The 15065-nt window shown below is 42.0% G+C and overlaps 1 non-coding gene across 1 annotated transcript; it reads right to left on the bottom strand.

Annotated features, from left to right (window-relative positions):
* Positions 1-2892: 2892 nt before the first annotated feature.
* trnai-aau (transfer RNA isoleucine (anticodon AAU)) lies at positions 2893-2966 on the bottom strand. The gene has a single exon. It is a non-coding gene; the product is annotated as a tRNA-Ile (tRNA).
* Between the last annotated feature and the right edge of the window lie 12099 nt (positions 2967-15065).

The following is a 15065-nucleotide window of genomic DNA, read 5'->3' as shown; positions in this document are numbered from 1 at the left end:
CTAGTGGCTAGGATTCTCTTTCAAACTTAATTTTTATGTGGATTAAAAAGAAATATGAATACCTCTCTTTATGACCTCCTAATGCTCATGCATACCAAGTCTAGTATGCATACAAACATCGTCAGTATACTAGGAATACAGAATTTGACAAATGTTTGTCAGAAGCATCTGAGCTTTATTGCTGGTTGGTGAGTGGCTAGGATTCAACACTTTCACCACTGCGACTTGGGCTTGATTCCTGGTCAGGGGACGCTCTTTTTGCTCACTTAAAAAAGAAGCTTGTATGTGAAAAAACAAACTTCCTTTGAGTCAGATTTTAACTGACAGACTAAGGATAACAGTTTTAAATTCTACAGTCCTCCACTCTACCAACTAAGCTATTGAAGGCAACAGACATGTAATCCCATAAGTCCAAACACCAGTATGTTGGCAAGAAACACGGCCAGTTATGGATGTTTGAATTGTTAAGTTCATTTGACACAAAGAAGAAACATTGCATTGTACGAGTTGGAGATGTTCAGCTACCAACAGATATCTCTTGATTACATTTGGATGCATACTGGACTTTGTGTACAATCAATAACTACTGGTACTAACTCAAAGTATGTTTCCCCCTTCAGTTTTATTTTATGCCAGAATAAAGACTTTCTGTCTTTAGAATTCTACATGACTCAAACTGAGATGCAGCAGATCACTTAGCTAGAACAAAGGGTCTTGTACTACAATAATGACTTTTGCATTATTGCCCATAAGGTCCACCTCTTTTTTCTTTAACCCTCAGATCATCCCGTAGATGTTAGAATTATTCTAATGAAATTATAATTAACATTTTAAAAAATTCCTTAACATCACTCTTAAAATAACTTTTACCTTACAAATTATTTCTTTACCAGCAAATTTGAGTTGGTATGAATTAATCTATTAATTTTTCGTTATTATTTCATTAAATACATGCCCCCCCGCCCCCTACAAAAAGAATAACAGTCCAAATGAAAGGTCTAAATGAATCTTTGCAGTAACAACAGTCTTTTATGCTCTTCCAACCACCCCACCTCCCCCCAGTGGACACACCATGCTCCAGTACATGATTCTGGAGTGCTGCGCTATCTGTGCTCCCCACTAACTCTTCCTACCTGCTGGGGTTTCTCCTTCCTGGACCTGCCTTAAAATGCTTAAAATGACAGCACCTTGCCCTCCATTTACCTGCAACATTCTGCACTGTCACAAACAATATTTATGTGCAGATTAGCAGATGAACCTCACCTGGATGATCCACATTTCATTTCTTTGTACTGTTATAATAATGAGTTACTGTATTTCTACCCAGGTGTTCTATTCAGGTGAACTGTGCTCTGTTTCTATCTCCTATGATGTCTTTGTGTAGGAATGCTGTAGTGTATCTTTCATGCTTACAATTTGTCAGCCATCCTCTACCCAACTCATCTCTGGCCAGGTTTATCCAGGGTTAACCGAAGGAGGATGAGTTCCCTTTTGAGTCTGACACCTTCCAAGTCCCTTCCACCATTCCAGTGAGTTTTTCCTACTGTCACCCTTGCCAATGTCATTTGGCTTATTTATCAGTTGTCACAAGGTGTTAACGTTATTATGCACATGTATATAAAATGTGTATATACTGTATATACATATATATATATATATATATATTTGCAGTTTGGATTGGATTATAAAGTGAATTTCATTGGTGAGTACTATATTTTTTGGTGACAAAGTATAATCTAATCTTTACAAAGCAGTGACCAGAAAGGAAGAGCTAGATGAGGCTTTGGTCCCCATGATAGTTAGAGACACACAGCCATTTAGCATAGTTGAGGATAAAAGCTTCAGGGACTTGGTAGCAAAATTGGATTCAACTTATATTCTCCTAACTAGGAAGGTATGTGTGGTGACATGGATACATTATGAGAGTAGTATTAAAAATATATATAATTATTTTCTTCCTTCCCTTTAGACTGTAAAGGCCATGGTTGAGGCCAAATGTCAATAAGAGAAAGAGAAGGCCAAAGCTGAGGTCCAGAAAATTCCTGCAATGAGTTTGTCAGCAGATATGTGGACATCTCTTAATGTGGATGCCTTCTTGGCTGTGACCTGCCATTTTGTAGATGACAACACATTTCTGAAGTCTACACTACTTGGTGTTGTGAAATTCCTGCAGGCGCATACGGCTGAAAATTTGGCCTGTGTGAAATCCTCTCTTATGGAAGAATGGGGAATAAAATAAAGTCACATGTCTGGTTACTGATGGCACATCTAATATGATTGCCTGTGGAAATAGCTGAAGCTGCCTCATGCGCTTCAAAAAAAAAAAGAAACTGAGGTTGAAACAAGGTGTTGGAGCGATTAGTAGAACTCAGGGAGCCTGTGGGGGCAGATTTGGCGGGTTTACAAACTGATATTCCTGCGCTGATCTCTGATGTGTACAGTAATGTATGTGGGTGCCGGTCTATACTGTATTCTTTTCACAAGGCAACTGTGGAGCTGTCAGACCTCAGTGGCAGGCATAATCATATCCCAACACATTTCAGACTAAAGGATTTGAACTCCCTGGCACTTCCAGACACCTAACTGGCTATAATTTGATGGGGAGGATGCAGGTTGTCTGCATGCCTCTGGAATTGCTTCTTTGACCTATTCACACAGCGATCGAGAGCCTTACACTAATGCCAGAGTCCCTCTGATTTCATACTTTTCTCTGCATTGTCCAAGATTTGTAAACAAGCACAAATCCATGGGTAAAGTTTTGTAATCAAGAACACACTCTCATGTACTTGGAACATGTCTTAGCAGATTGTGATTTACAAGCAATGTCATAAGCAACACAAGTTCAAACAGGTGGTTTGTTGACAAGGGGTCATTCATCAAACAAAACCCACATGGCCCATATGGGGATCGAAACCATGACCTTGGCGTTATTAGCACCACGCTCTGACCAACTGAGCTAATCGGCCTTTCTCCGTTCATTTCGCAGTTTTTGGTGCAGCACTGAAGGGAACCTTTCCATGAAATTGTAGACTTGGTGTCAACAAGATTACGGCCACTTTTTCGACCGAGCATAGGTGAAAGTTGACACTTATTGTTCCCTCTGACAAATGGTTATTCTGCAGCCAACTTTTGAATTAAACTTCAAAAGCAAATGTGGAGAAGCTTTTGTTAAAGAGCAATTCAGTGCAGTTGTACACAGTGACGAAATCATCAATTGCAAAGTCCACTGAGCTTTATTGCTGTGAGTTACATAGTGCTGTCTATTACACCATGAAATCTGCCATAACAACAAAAATGTAATGTCTGATTCTGTGAGCCAAGGAATATAAACCTTTTAGGGACATATTTAAAATATCAGATTTTCTGCCTGAGCACAGAGTAGGCATTTTTTTCTAGCTTTAACCATACGTCCTCTTTCTTTGGAAATCTGTGTCATTGCTGCATGAATAAGCAGAAAGATTTTGAGCAATTTTTTGTCTGGGTCTAAGGGGCAATTTATTCAAACCAAAAGATGCTATTTTAGCTAGTTTGTCAAATGAACATGTCAAACCTACAGAGACAATGTGTCTAGCTACAGAACTCTGCAAGGTTTAATTCTTGGAAGTATTTGAAGCCATAGAAAGTTATTCTGTAAGCATTGCTTAACTCAATAAAAAGAGACAGTTAGAGCCAATGGCTGCCAGATCTAACATAGCTCACATTTTATAGTGTTTGCATAGCATATCAGAATCTGCAAGAACTATTCCTGTCATTTCAGGAATAAGCTTTTTTGACTTCACAGCTAGATGAAATATTTAGGGTGGATGCAGGATTTGGTATGATCTCCTAGAGAATTGCCATTCCACTGTGTCTTCAGCTTTTGTCCGATCTGCAAACAAGTCCCACTCTAGGAGAACTAGGTCAAGTGGTAGAGTGCTCTTTTAGTATGTGAGTGTTAGTGGGATTGATGCTCACATTCTCAAGTCTAGAATTTGTAGTTTTTTTCTATGATGAAATCCTTTCTGATAGCAAATGTTTTCGGGACCTGCTAATACGCTTATGCCATGCACACATTACGTGACTTTTGAAGTTTTCAAATTGATGTATGGCTCACACTGCACAACTGTATGTCTTGGAATCTGGAAAGCTTAATTTGTGGTATCTCAGTGGCAGACATAATCAGTGATAAACCACTGATATGTCAACTGGTCTTAACACAGACAGATTTAACTTACTCTGTTGAGACTGTGTCTAACTTAAACCTTTCCTTCAAATAGAAGAGATCCTTGTTGCAGAGGTAATGTTTTTACCTTTATATGGTTTTCCCACTCATAGTCATGCAACACACAAATGCAAACCTCTCACAGACTGTCTCACACACATCCAGTTATTCATCTGAACACATGATGTTTCTGTCTCTGTACCGCTATTAGTTATGCAATGGTTCCTCAATACTAGCACTAACTGAACAGGGTTTTGTATAAATATGATCTTTATAACAGCTGCCATAACAGCAAAAATGTAATGTCTGATTCTGTGAGCCAAGGAATTATTATTGATATTGTGAATATTTAATAACCTCCAATGCCAGCAAATTAAATTTCACAATATTGTGAAAATTGTAAAGGATACTTTATTCATGTCCTCATTGCTAAAGATTGTATCGCTTTATCACAGCGATACGCTAGTTAGCTAGCTAACAGTTGAGGTCAGCGAGTGTCAAACTCGGGGCTATAAACCATTCCTTGTGGAACCATTTCATTGTTCAGCTTTCAACTTTGATCGTTTAGGTGCTGGTAGTTTGTTAGCTAGCTAACTGTTCAGCAATAGAAAACCTACTTTTGTATGATTTAGAGACCCAAATTCACAAACCTGTGGGTTTTCAAATTTATCGTTCTCTCTAAATAAGCAAAATGAGTTAAGCCATTACTACAGCTATCGGACTGTTTGAACTACAATATTCGACTGTTCATTTATTGTTAGTTAGTTTAAATTAACTTTCATAAACATTCTTAATTAATAGAATGTTTTTTTTAATGACTGATAAACTATATTTAACATGAAGCTATTTATATAAAGTTTCAAGTTTGGTTTATTTGTCACATACATTTATTTGTCACTTTCATTTTTAGTCTGTAAAATGAAAGATCCTTGCTCACAATTTTAATATATATATATATATATATATATATATATATATATATATATATATAAACTCCCTATTCAATGGGAAGAAACCAGTTCATGTCATTGTGAATTGCTGGTTCTGTAATCAAAACACTGAGGTTCCATATGAGCACAGAAACTGCTGAGACTGTCCATTCTGTGTGCAGTACAATGGCTTCTAAGAGGTATTGCTGTATTTGAGACATGGTGAGGACATATTTTAGTGAAAGTCTTCCAATGATGCACCCTTACCTGAACCATTTTATGCTGTTGCTGCTGTTAAAAAATGCAGAATGGTGATTATAACGAACCGATCCTTGCACAATATATGGAGCACCTCAACCATGGGGTATCAGCTGGTGTCCCTGTGCTTGATGCATCCAAGACTCAACCAGACACTGAAGATCAAGCAGCTGGCTTCCTTCACTCCCAGAGAGGAAGTAGGTTTTCCATTTGAACTGTTGCCTTCTTAGTTAAGACGTATGCATTGTTGATTGCAGTGCCAGAGCTGTGAAACTGTGCAAGGTAATGCATGTCCAGTGCTGGACTTGGGCAAAGATTGTGAGTGGGTCTTCAAGGGCAAACAGGATCTGATGGCCCACATGTAGTTTGATATTATTCCTAAATAACTAAGTTTACATGGCTATTTGAAAGAAGCTGATCATGTAAGCAGCAAAGACAGAATATCATTCTCTGACTAAGGATTTAGTTGACTCATGTTTAACCCAACTAAACTGTGGTCCTGGCTGATTTTAGTTGGACTATTGAGCCACTGACTCATGCACAGAGTTTTCTGAGTATTTTGCAGTTTCTTACTGTACTGAGTTCTTACTGAGTATAACACCAACTTTGATATATTTGTTTTCTTTTCACCGAACAAAGCCTTCAACTTTGACTGTGGTGACATGAAATCCAGATCTGCAGAGTGTTTTTTCAGTAATGCATCTTTTGCCCGTGCATTTTGATTGCAGTGTTAGGAGGTCATAACTGCTGATCAGAACTTTGGACAAGAGGGCTTATCCTCATGGCTCTCTGACTTTCATGTACAACAACAAACAATATTTTCTTATTTATTTTTTTCCAGTTGTAACAAACCGTTCTGCTGTTTTTTAACTTCTGTCAAATTTTTAATGGTTGTACAGGACAATTACGATGGAAATTGAGGTGTACAAGTGCCACCTTGAACAGACCTACGAGTTGTGCGGGCCTGTCAGACAGCTAAGCAGTATGACATCCAGCACCAGAACCGACAGCTGCGGGCCCTGCTTTTCAACCACCAGCTCAGATGCAGCCAAGATGCAGACAAAGAATTCATTAAGGTGAGTAATTATTGTCAATGGTTGTCTTAGAATGGTGCTAAAGTGCTTAAGATAGTTTTTGGCGATTCTATAGCCAAGAATTCTCAAGATCACATCTAGCTGCATTCCTGTTGGGTGTGAATGACAGTTGCTCCTTCCCAGTTGATACAAAGTGACGATAGAAAAAAAGGCGTACACAGAACTGGTAGTGAACACTGTCCTTCAAGTGCATATAAGTGCATACAGTGTTTGAGCCTGCAATCCAGTTCATTACCCTGTCCAACAGGCTCCCAGGTTCCCCTCCACATCTTCTTTGTCAGAGATAAAAATTGATATAAAAAAATGGATACTTGAATACTTTTGGTTACTTTTTTGTTCCTGGCTACCATGCTTTTTAAAGCATTGATTATTTCAAACATTGATTTATCTAAGATAAGCAAATACCTGTTCTCTCTTGCTGCATTTTGTGGGGTTTTTTTTGTTTTTTTTGTTTTGTTTTCTTTCCAAATGAAGCTGTTGTTTTCATTTTTGGTGGGTTTCATACTATCCACACCAGCTTCCAGGTTTCTGTCCTTTTACATACCAAGCAATCAGCTTCCTTTCTCTTTGCTACAGAGCACCTCTTTTCTGTCCACACCTGCTTGGCTGGTAGCTCTCAGAAGCCTTGCCTTCCTCACCTGTGCTTTTCTGGTTGCGCTGGCCATATGTGGGTCTGGATGTGACTCTGGAGACACATCCTCTCTCCACAACAGCCCGCACACTCTCAGCGGGGGAATCATCCCACCCAAAGAAGCCCACCAAAGTGACACTGAAGCCAAAGCAAAGAGCATCACCAAAACTATGCAAATGTGGAATGACCTGGTGGGTATTCTGCCAGAGAGAGGCAATAGAGAATATCAAGCTGATCTGGTAGTCTGGAAGCAACCACCAGATGGCTGTTGCTTCTGTTGGCCTTTTGACTTCCATCAACATCTACTCAGGCAGTAAAAAGAAATGGTGTACTGGGAGGTAGTAAATCTTGCTAATCAGTACTTGTTTTTGGCCTGTGAAAATACAAACAAACAATACACATATTCAAACACTTCTGAACTACAATTGCTTATCAGGATTTACACAGGCTTATGTTCTTAATAGCTCTTTGCTTACAACTTCATCAAAGCGGTTTTGTTCTACAGTATGTGAAAAGTCTACTTTCCCACACAGTTCACATGAGTCTTGATTCGTCCTGCTGGTTCTTCATGTCTGTGAATGTGAAAAATCTAACTTTTTTGCTTGGCTTCAAGCAGTGATCCTTTGATTGCGTCATTCATGATTCATTTAGGATTACAACCAAGTGGTTCAATATCCAGCTAGAGGTGTACTCAAGTGAGGTAATAAAATGAAATTATTAATGTAATAATATGATGGCAGGAATTGTAAAAGACCAAATTAGGCTTCAGAAGTAAGCAGGAAGTGAGAATGACCAAATATGGCCTCTGTGGCAAGTCCAGGATTGAGGCCAGGATACCACCTAAAGATACAATTTTAAAAAAAAAATGGTTTTGTAACTTGATGAAAATGTAGAAATATTGAACCCACCTGAGACTGTTAGACATTCTGTGGTCAATACCTCGTCTGTATGCAACATTGAGCTCAGAATAAAGATGGCACCGGCTATTCCCTTCAATTAATTACTTTATTTTCTATTTAAAGTGTACTTGAGAAAAGGACTGGAATGTGGGAAAAATCTAGGAACCACACAAGAATGTCTGGAGATAAAAATTCAAGGCTGCATAGCCATACCTTAATGTGAGAGATCCTCCATTTCAGAGTCTGCTGTGTGAGAGTCCTGTGCCTTTTTTCTCTAGCTTGGAATAGGACTGTTGCTTCTGCTTCTTAAGGTTTTCAATCAACAAGGACGGTGGCTCCACCTGCAATGAACCATGAGCTTGTTATATTGAACTGCACAAGACAATAAATTAACTCTTGTATTCATTCTGTATGAAGTGCGCCTCACTTGAGATGTCAGCCAAAGTTTAGCAGTAAATATGGTTATCTGCAGTTAAGTGTGTTGCTATTGATAGACATCTTCAGCTAAAAATAAGTCTTCCTTGACCCTAATCCACCAAGCCCAGATACAACACAGACATGCATGTGCTGTAGTTGGCTTCAAAACATTCAATGAACTTGTCAGCAACATGGTCCAGATTCCTGCAGCATGTGACATGCGTCTGCACGCATCCTGCCCCCACAGTCTCTGCCTGGCTCCCCCCACCCTCCTCCACCCCCAGTTTGCTCTCTCATCCTGCCCACCAGCAGCTAATGTCCGCCGCCGCAGCGCAGCACCTCCCACTGTATGCTGCATGCTCCTCTGTGTGCCTGTGGTAAAACCTCGCCAAGTTTAGTGTTCTAGCCACTGCACTCCCCTCCCCAACTCACACATCAATCTCAGAGGCAGATGGATTCCTGTCTCCCAGCCGCATCCCAGCTTTTTGAATAGTACACATACTTGGATAAATGTTCTCTGTGAATACAAAACAGCAACATTTGTCTAGTGTACCGGAGACCTCTTGGAAGTTTTGTAGACAGATGAGGCCGGGCTGTGCTAGCTGAGAGAGACGATATTTGAGCTTGAATCTGACTAGCACATGCACAGAAGCATAGGGTATTATGAAGGCTCTGCATGATATCGTGACCCAAGGTTGAGCTTACAGTAGGTGGCCATATTGCCTCATATCAAGGGCAGTGTACGTTGGAAGACCATAGCAGAGACGTGTGACCGAACTATGTGCACGAGCGCATAACATGCCGCATTCCTTGTTTTCTCCCATTTTTGAGTGAAGCTAATTGATAGTGCCATCTGCCATCTCCTTTTAGAAAGCCAGTGCAGTGCCTTGGCTGTTGATGTGAGTTGTTTTGTCAAAGGAAAGAATTGAAAATGTGAGCGGTGATCTCCATGTAATACTTAGGCTTTAATGCCCTTTACCACTCATTCAGTGCTTGTCTGTGTTTATGTTTTCAGTGTTACAGTGTGATTTTATTTAGGTGAAATTTGTTTTCAGTCTATCTGCAGTAGTGCACTTAAAGGGCCAGGAAGGTTAGTGGAACACATTTGCTCTGCCTCTGACCTCACAATTCCACTGTAACAACAGTGTTCAATTCCGTCATTTAAAAAAAAACAAAACTTGGTTTGGTTTAAATTTGTTTAAAGATTTGTTTAAATTGTGTGTGCCAGTGTATGTGAGCGTGTTGAAGTCTCTCTGACCCTCCACACCCATTAGTGCGTTCTTCCACTAGCTTCTCTCTCGTTCCTGCTTCAATATTCAAGGGAGGATTGAGATCCATTCAGGTAATTTTGCAGTCTTCAAAAAATGCATTGAAAGACATTCCAGTAGCTCAGTGGTGCACCTGCGCGCCACTCTGCTCCCCAGTTCGGAGGATGCCAGCACCTATGTTTAGTCTTTTATGTTTAGTCTTTTTTAGTCTGTTTCTCTTTATTTCCTTTGGACTCCAGTGCTTTTTAATAATCTGTTTTGGACATGGTATGGCTGCTCCATTACCCAGGAGCCCATACAAAGGTTCATTTCTGCCTGCCTGCATAACTGCTGGAGGGAGGATTTTATGTCCAGAAAATGTTAAGATGGCAACAGCTCGGTGGGAGACAGTATGTGAGAATCACCTCTTAGGCTCATTTTACTGTTTCTCATGTAGAAGGAATTCCCTCACTATGTTCCCATTCTGAGCATCAAAGCCAACTGGGATGGGGGTTTTGTCACATTCTGAATTCTAGCTCATGTCATATTTTGTCAGCATTGGCTTTGATAGACTCAGGTTATCGGTACAAATTTACATTCAAGATTAGTTGTTTTTTACATATATATCCCCTCTCCTGCAATCATGGCTAATTAGCTGCATCCATCATTGTAATTGTTTAATTTTTCATGCTAGTTCATTCACCCTTGTATTAGTGCCATGCATGTGAAACAGACTCTTGAAAGGTTTTCTTTTTGTATCTTGCATGCCTAGCATAATAGGACATTCAAAATCCCTTGAAAATTTTAAACTTTTTTTTTTTTTTTATGTATATATCTCCTCAACATTCCCAGTACAACTGCTGTAGAGTCCACGACTCAACTCTTGACTAAAGTCTTCACTCCGAGCGTCTGAGCCGGCTGCTGCGGCATACGCCACGCTGCTCTGTGACCCTCACTCTCCACTCCTCTCCTCTCCCAGCTTTTCCAGAGCCCTCAGATGCAGACAGCCCAGCCTGCCATTCCAAGTAACAGCGCTTCCTTTCGACCCGTGTCCGGCCAGCCCATCATGATGTTCCTGACACCCATGCCCTTCACCTCATCCCAGACCGGCCAGTACTACGTACTCCAGTACTACGTGCCTCAGGTACCCAGAGCAGAGAAAAGCGCCTGTGCAAATATGTACACAGTGTAGCAAATGGGTTGAAAATCTGTCTATAAACAGGTTGGCCAGCAATAAATAAACTGCTCCTAAAATGTGTAGATAAAAATATGTTTTATCTTGGAAGCAGAAATGAGAAGTTCTAGTTTAGTTTTTTTTCAGTGTAAAAACTAAATGTTTTTGTATTTTTTGTTTGTTTACTGCTTCGAATATCTCTTTTAGGAGTGTCCTATATGAATGGCCATGTCTGGTGCTAGGCCCTTTACTTCTGCTGTTCTGTTTCATTCTCAGTATCACCACAGTGGCCTTCCCTACGTGGGACATCCCCAGCAGTACTCCGTCCAGCCCACAGGACCCAGTACATTCTACCCTGGGCTCTTTCCTGCAGACTGCCCACTAGCATATGGTGAGTTTGGACTTCCCTTTCTCTACCCCCACCTGGGAAACCCACACGCGTGCTCTCACCGATAAAGAGACCTTTCTTCTGGGTATTCCCGCTGGCTGAAACTGCTTTTTCGTTTGCTCTCTAACTGAAACCAGTGCTTTTTTTTGGTCACCACTAGTGGCAGGGCCTTCATACTATCCTGGCCAGACCATATACACCAAATCTCCATCCATAATATTGCATACAGCTCAGCAGCCTCCACCCACTAAGAGGGTAAAGAAAACAGTGAGTATTCCCCCTGCCTCAGAGGTGAAATTAATTTAATTGTGGATTGACTTAATAGATGCAAATAACTTGCTGTTCGCTAAGATCCGTATCCGAGACCCTAACCAGGATGGCAAGGATATCACAGAGGAGATCATGTCAGGAGTAGCCATTAGCCAGAACACAAGCCCACCAGTGGGACGTCCCTGCACTACCCCTACTGCTCCACAGGTAAGCCATTCAGTCCCGCAGCCCGAGCCCCTGATCGGCTGCAGGCCGCTGCTTCGCGTGATCCACTCCACAGGTTAAAGTACTCTCTCATCTAGTCCTCCCTCATAATAAGCTCTGAGCTGATTGTTTGGTTGTTTGGCTGGCTTTCATTCTCTTGTCCTATTAAAAGCATCATACAATCAGCAACAAAATCTGATGGTGTAGTTTGATTTCCGGCCATTCTCTCTTCCTTCTTCAGTGATTCGGTCACACCGTTGACCCTCCTCCGTCATATTTGACTGGTTCCAGTAGCTTGTGTGATTGTGGCTGTTCTGATTTAAGAAGGCTTCTCAGATGTGTTTTGATGTTCCGACTTGCCGTGCCTATTCTTTCGTCTGCCTCCATCTTAGTTCTCCCTCACAGCCACTCGAATCCTCCTGATCTTCCCTCGTGTTCCCTCTACACAGACAGCCCACGTAAAGGCCCTGTAAGAAGGATTCAGCCAAACCCTGAGCACCTCAGCTCCTCTGAGGAAAGGCTTCTCTGTAAAGGGAACACTCACTACTGCGCCGTTGCACTTACTTTGTGTCCTCTTTCCCTAAATGTTAACAGTGTTCCTCTTTCCTCTCTTTCTCTATTTCTCCTGCCCATTTATTTAAGCACCCCATGCTTGTCTGCTATCTCTTGCTGTCTTTGTGTCTTCACCCCCCCCCCCCCCACCTCCACACACACACACATTTTGTGCCTTTGCGGCTGGATCTTTTGCCCTCTTGTGCTTTCTCATTTCATCTCTCTCTCTCTTTGCCTCTTTCTCTTCTCACTTCTCTAATTATGCTGTGCTGTGCTGTGCTGTGCTGTGCTCACCCCCCCACCCTCATTGCCATTCCCCTTCTTCTGCATGTGTGTGCAGTATCTCTCTCTCTCTTTCTCTCTCCCTCTCTCTCTCCATCTTTTCCGTCTTTTGCTAGTTTTTATGTCCACACCCTCATTATCCTCGCATTTTCTACCTCAAATCCCAGCAGCTGAACAGCCAGGTAGCAGAGCAGGGGAATGTCAGTGTCGGCCTGGCCCTGGAGGCCCACTGTCCGGCGAAGGCTGCAAGTCCAGCAGCCGGAGAGGCGGTTGCCTCAGGCACGCTGACGCCCTCGTTGCCTTCCAGCACTGCTGCTCCTTCAGGCCTCACTCTCCCAGGCCAGGCTGTTATAGAGGCAGTCCAGGCCTGTGGAGCCTCCACTGGGGCAGAGCTGAAAGAGACTGGGAAGGAGCCAGAGGTCTTGCTGGAGGATAAAGTGGAGCCCATTTTACAGTCCAATCTTAGGCAAAGCTTGAGTCAAGGTAAATAACCACATGCATGACATGCTATGTTAGGACACTAAAAAGACACCAGACCGATTTGTTATGATTTACAGCTATTAGTTTATCCAACACCTGGAAGAAGCCAAAAGAGGACACTCCTGTGGGGCAGGCCCAGTGTCCTGACAGAGAGGTGATTCCTCTCTCCAGGTGCTCACTGTACCCCTCTCTGCATGCAGAGCCAGAGCTGAAGGATGGGAAGAGGCAGTATGATAGAGACTTCCTGTTGGCCTTCCAGTTCATGCCTGCGTGCATGCAGAAGCCAGAGGGGCTTCCTCCCATCTCTGATGTGGTACTGGACAAGGTAAGCCTGCTAAAACATTGGCCTTAGGGGACCTTTAAAACCATTCCATGGAGAGGGGCTGATGGACTTCGACTTGACTCTGTTGTTTTCTAGATCAAACAAAACAAGCTGCCCCTGCAGCAGGTGGGCCCTCGCATTATCGCCAGAGACCCAGGCTTCAACCCAGCCTCTGCAGACTTCAGCAGGGCAATTCCTGGAGGCAGGGGTGCACCGGTGGGTCTCTCCGCTCATCCCTTCTCTTCTGTCACAAATGAATGAGCGCCTGGTCATCTTATGTGACCGAGGTCTTTGTGACATTGTTACCGCCCATAATAAAGAGCACCCATTCGTTGCTTCAGCTGCTCAGTGTAGGCCCGAGACGGCTGCCTCCCCGCAAGATCATTACCAACGTGTCCGTGAATGACGAGGTGCAGCTGAAGAAGGCTGAGAATGCCTGGAAACCTGGCAGGAAAAGGGAGAACACCCAGAACCCCGAGACCCAGAAAACTCAGGTCAGCACCTCACTCCGCTGTGCCCTGTTTTCAGATTTCAGAGTCACAGCCTGTTATGGTGGTCTTGAAAGCTACTTAATTTTTTTTGCGATATGCTCTTCAAGAATTGGATATTTAAATTATAGAGTCGTTGTTTAATTGGGTGGGTGTGCGGGGAGTGTGCACGAATGTAGCTATGCAGGGGGACATTGGTTTCTAGTGTAAACAGGGGGTGTGATGATACTGAGGACCAGATCTTGTGTGCTTGTTGTTCCTTGTGTTGATTGTGGTGTTGATTTTGGTGAGAGAGTATTGTAGATATTGTAGTGTATTCTGTGGATGATCTTGTATATATTATAGGTTAACACCCAGTGGTTGTGTTCAAAATATTCTTGCAAATTTGTGTGCAATTCAGCATTTGGAGAGATTGACAGATCTTCATTGCATTGTCTGGTCGGTAGGGTTATTATTGGATCAGATTTGGTTATTATGTATATATTTTTTTTGTTTGTAGGAGTTATATATTGATTAAATCTAAAATTCTTGTAGCTGGTTCTAATGGGTTTTCTTTTAATTTGAATTTGGAGCACATGAGGGGTTTTAGTTGATAAGATTTGATAAACTGTTTGCTGCCAGTGCTACACTTCTCGGAAAGTGTGATTGATGTATGATGCCTTTATCGGTCTATATAGCAAAGTTGAGTGATTTTTGTTCATGACGAAGTTCCAAATGGCAGAGTAAATATTTGGTGAAAGTGAGGAGTTAGTCATTATGTGGAAGAACTGCTGAATTTAACAAAAGATTGGGATCTTTGTAATGGAAAGCTTAGTCGGTAGTCTGTTTTCCTCTCCAGGAGCTTTTCCAGAAGGTGCGCAGTATCCTGAACAAACTGACACCGCAGATGTTTAACCAGCTGATGAAGCAGGTGATGGACCTCACCATCGACACAGAGGAGCGCCTCAAAGGCGTGGTTGATCTGGTTTTTGAAAAAGCCATCGATGAGCCCAGCTTCTCTATGGTCTATGGCAATATGTGCAGCTGCCTGGCTATGGTGAGTAACATGTTCCCATACATTACTGCTGAAGTTCCATACAAAGGCAAATGCCACACAGAAGTGAACTCCGTTTGAACCACTCTAAACTGACATGGAGCTTTAATCAGCTTCTATTTAGTAACAGAACTCTCAACACTGTCTTATACCCAAGTGTTTCTCCTACATGTCTTTCCTGTGTAGTTAAAAGTGC

The sequence above is a fragment of the Electrophorus electricus genome, unplaced genomic scaffold, assembly GCF_041902795.1.
Source record: "Electrophorus electricus isolate QZ-2024a unplaced genomic scaffold, ASM4190279v1 Scaffold140, whole genome shotgun sequence".
Classification (NCBI taxonomy): Eukaryota; Metazoa; Chordata; class Actinopteri; order Gymnotiformes; family Gymnotidae; genus Electrophorus; species Electrophorus electricus.
The sequence above is the reverse complement of the archived record's forward strand: the minus strand, read 5'-3'. Positions and strand labels throughout refer to the sequence as shown.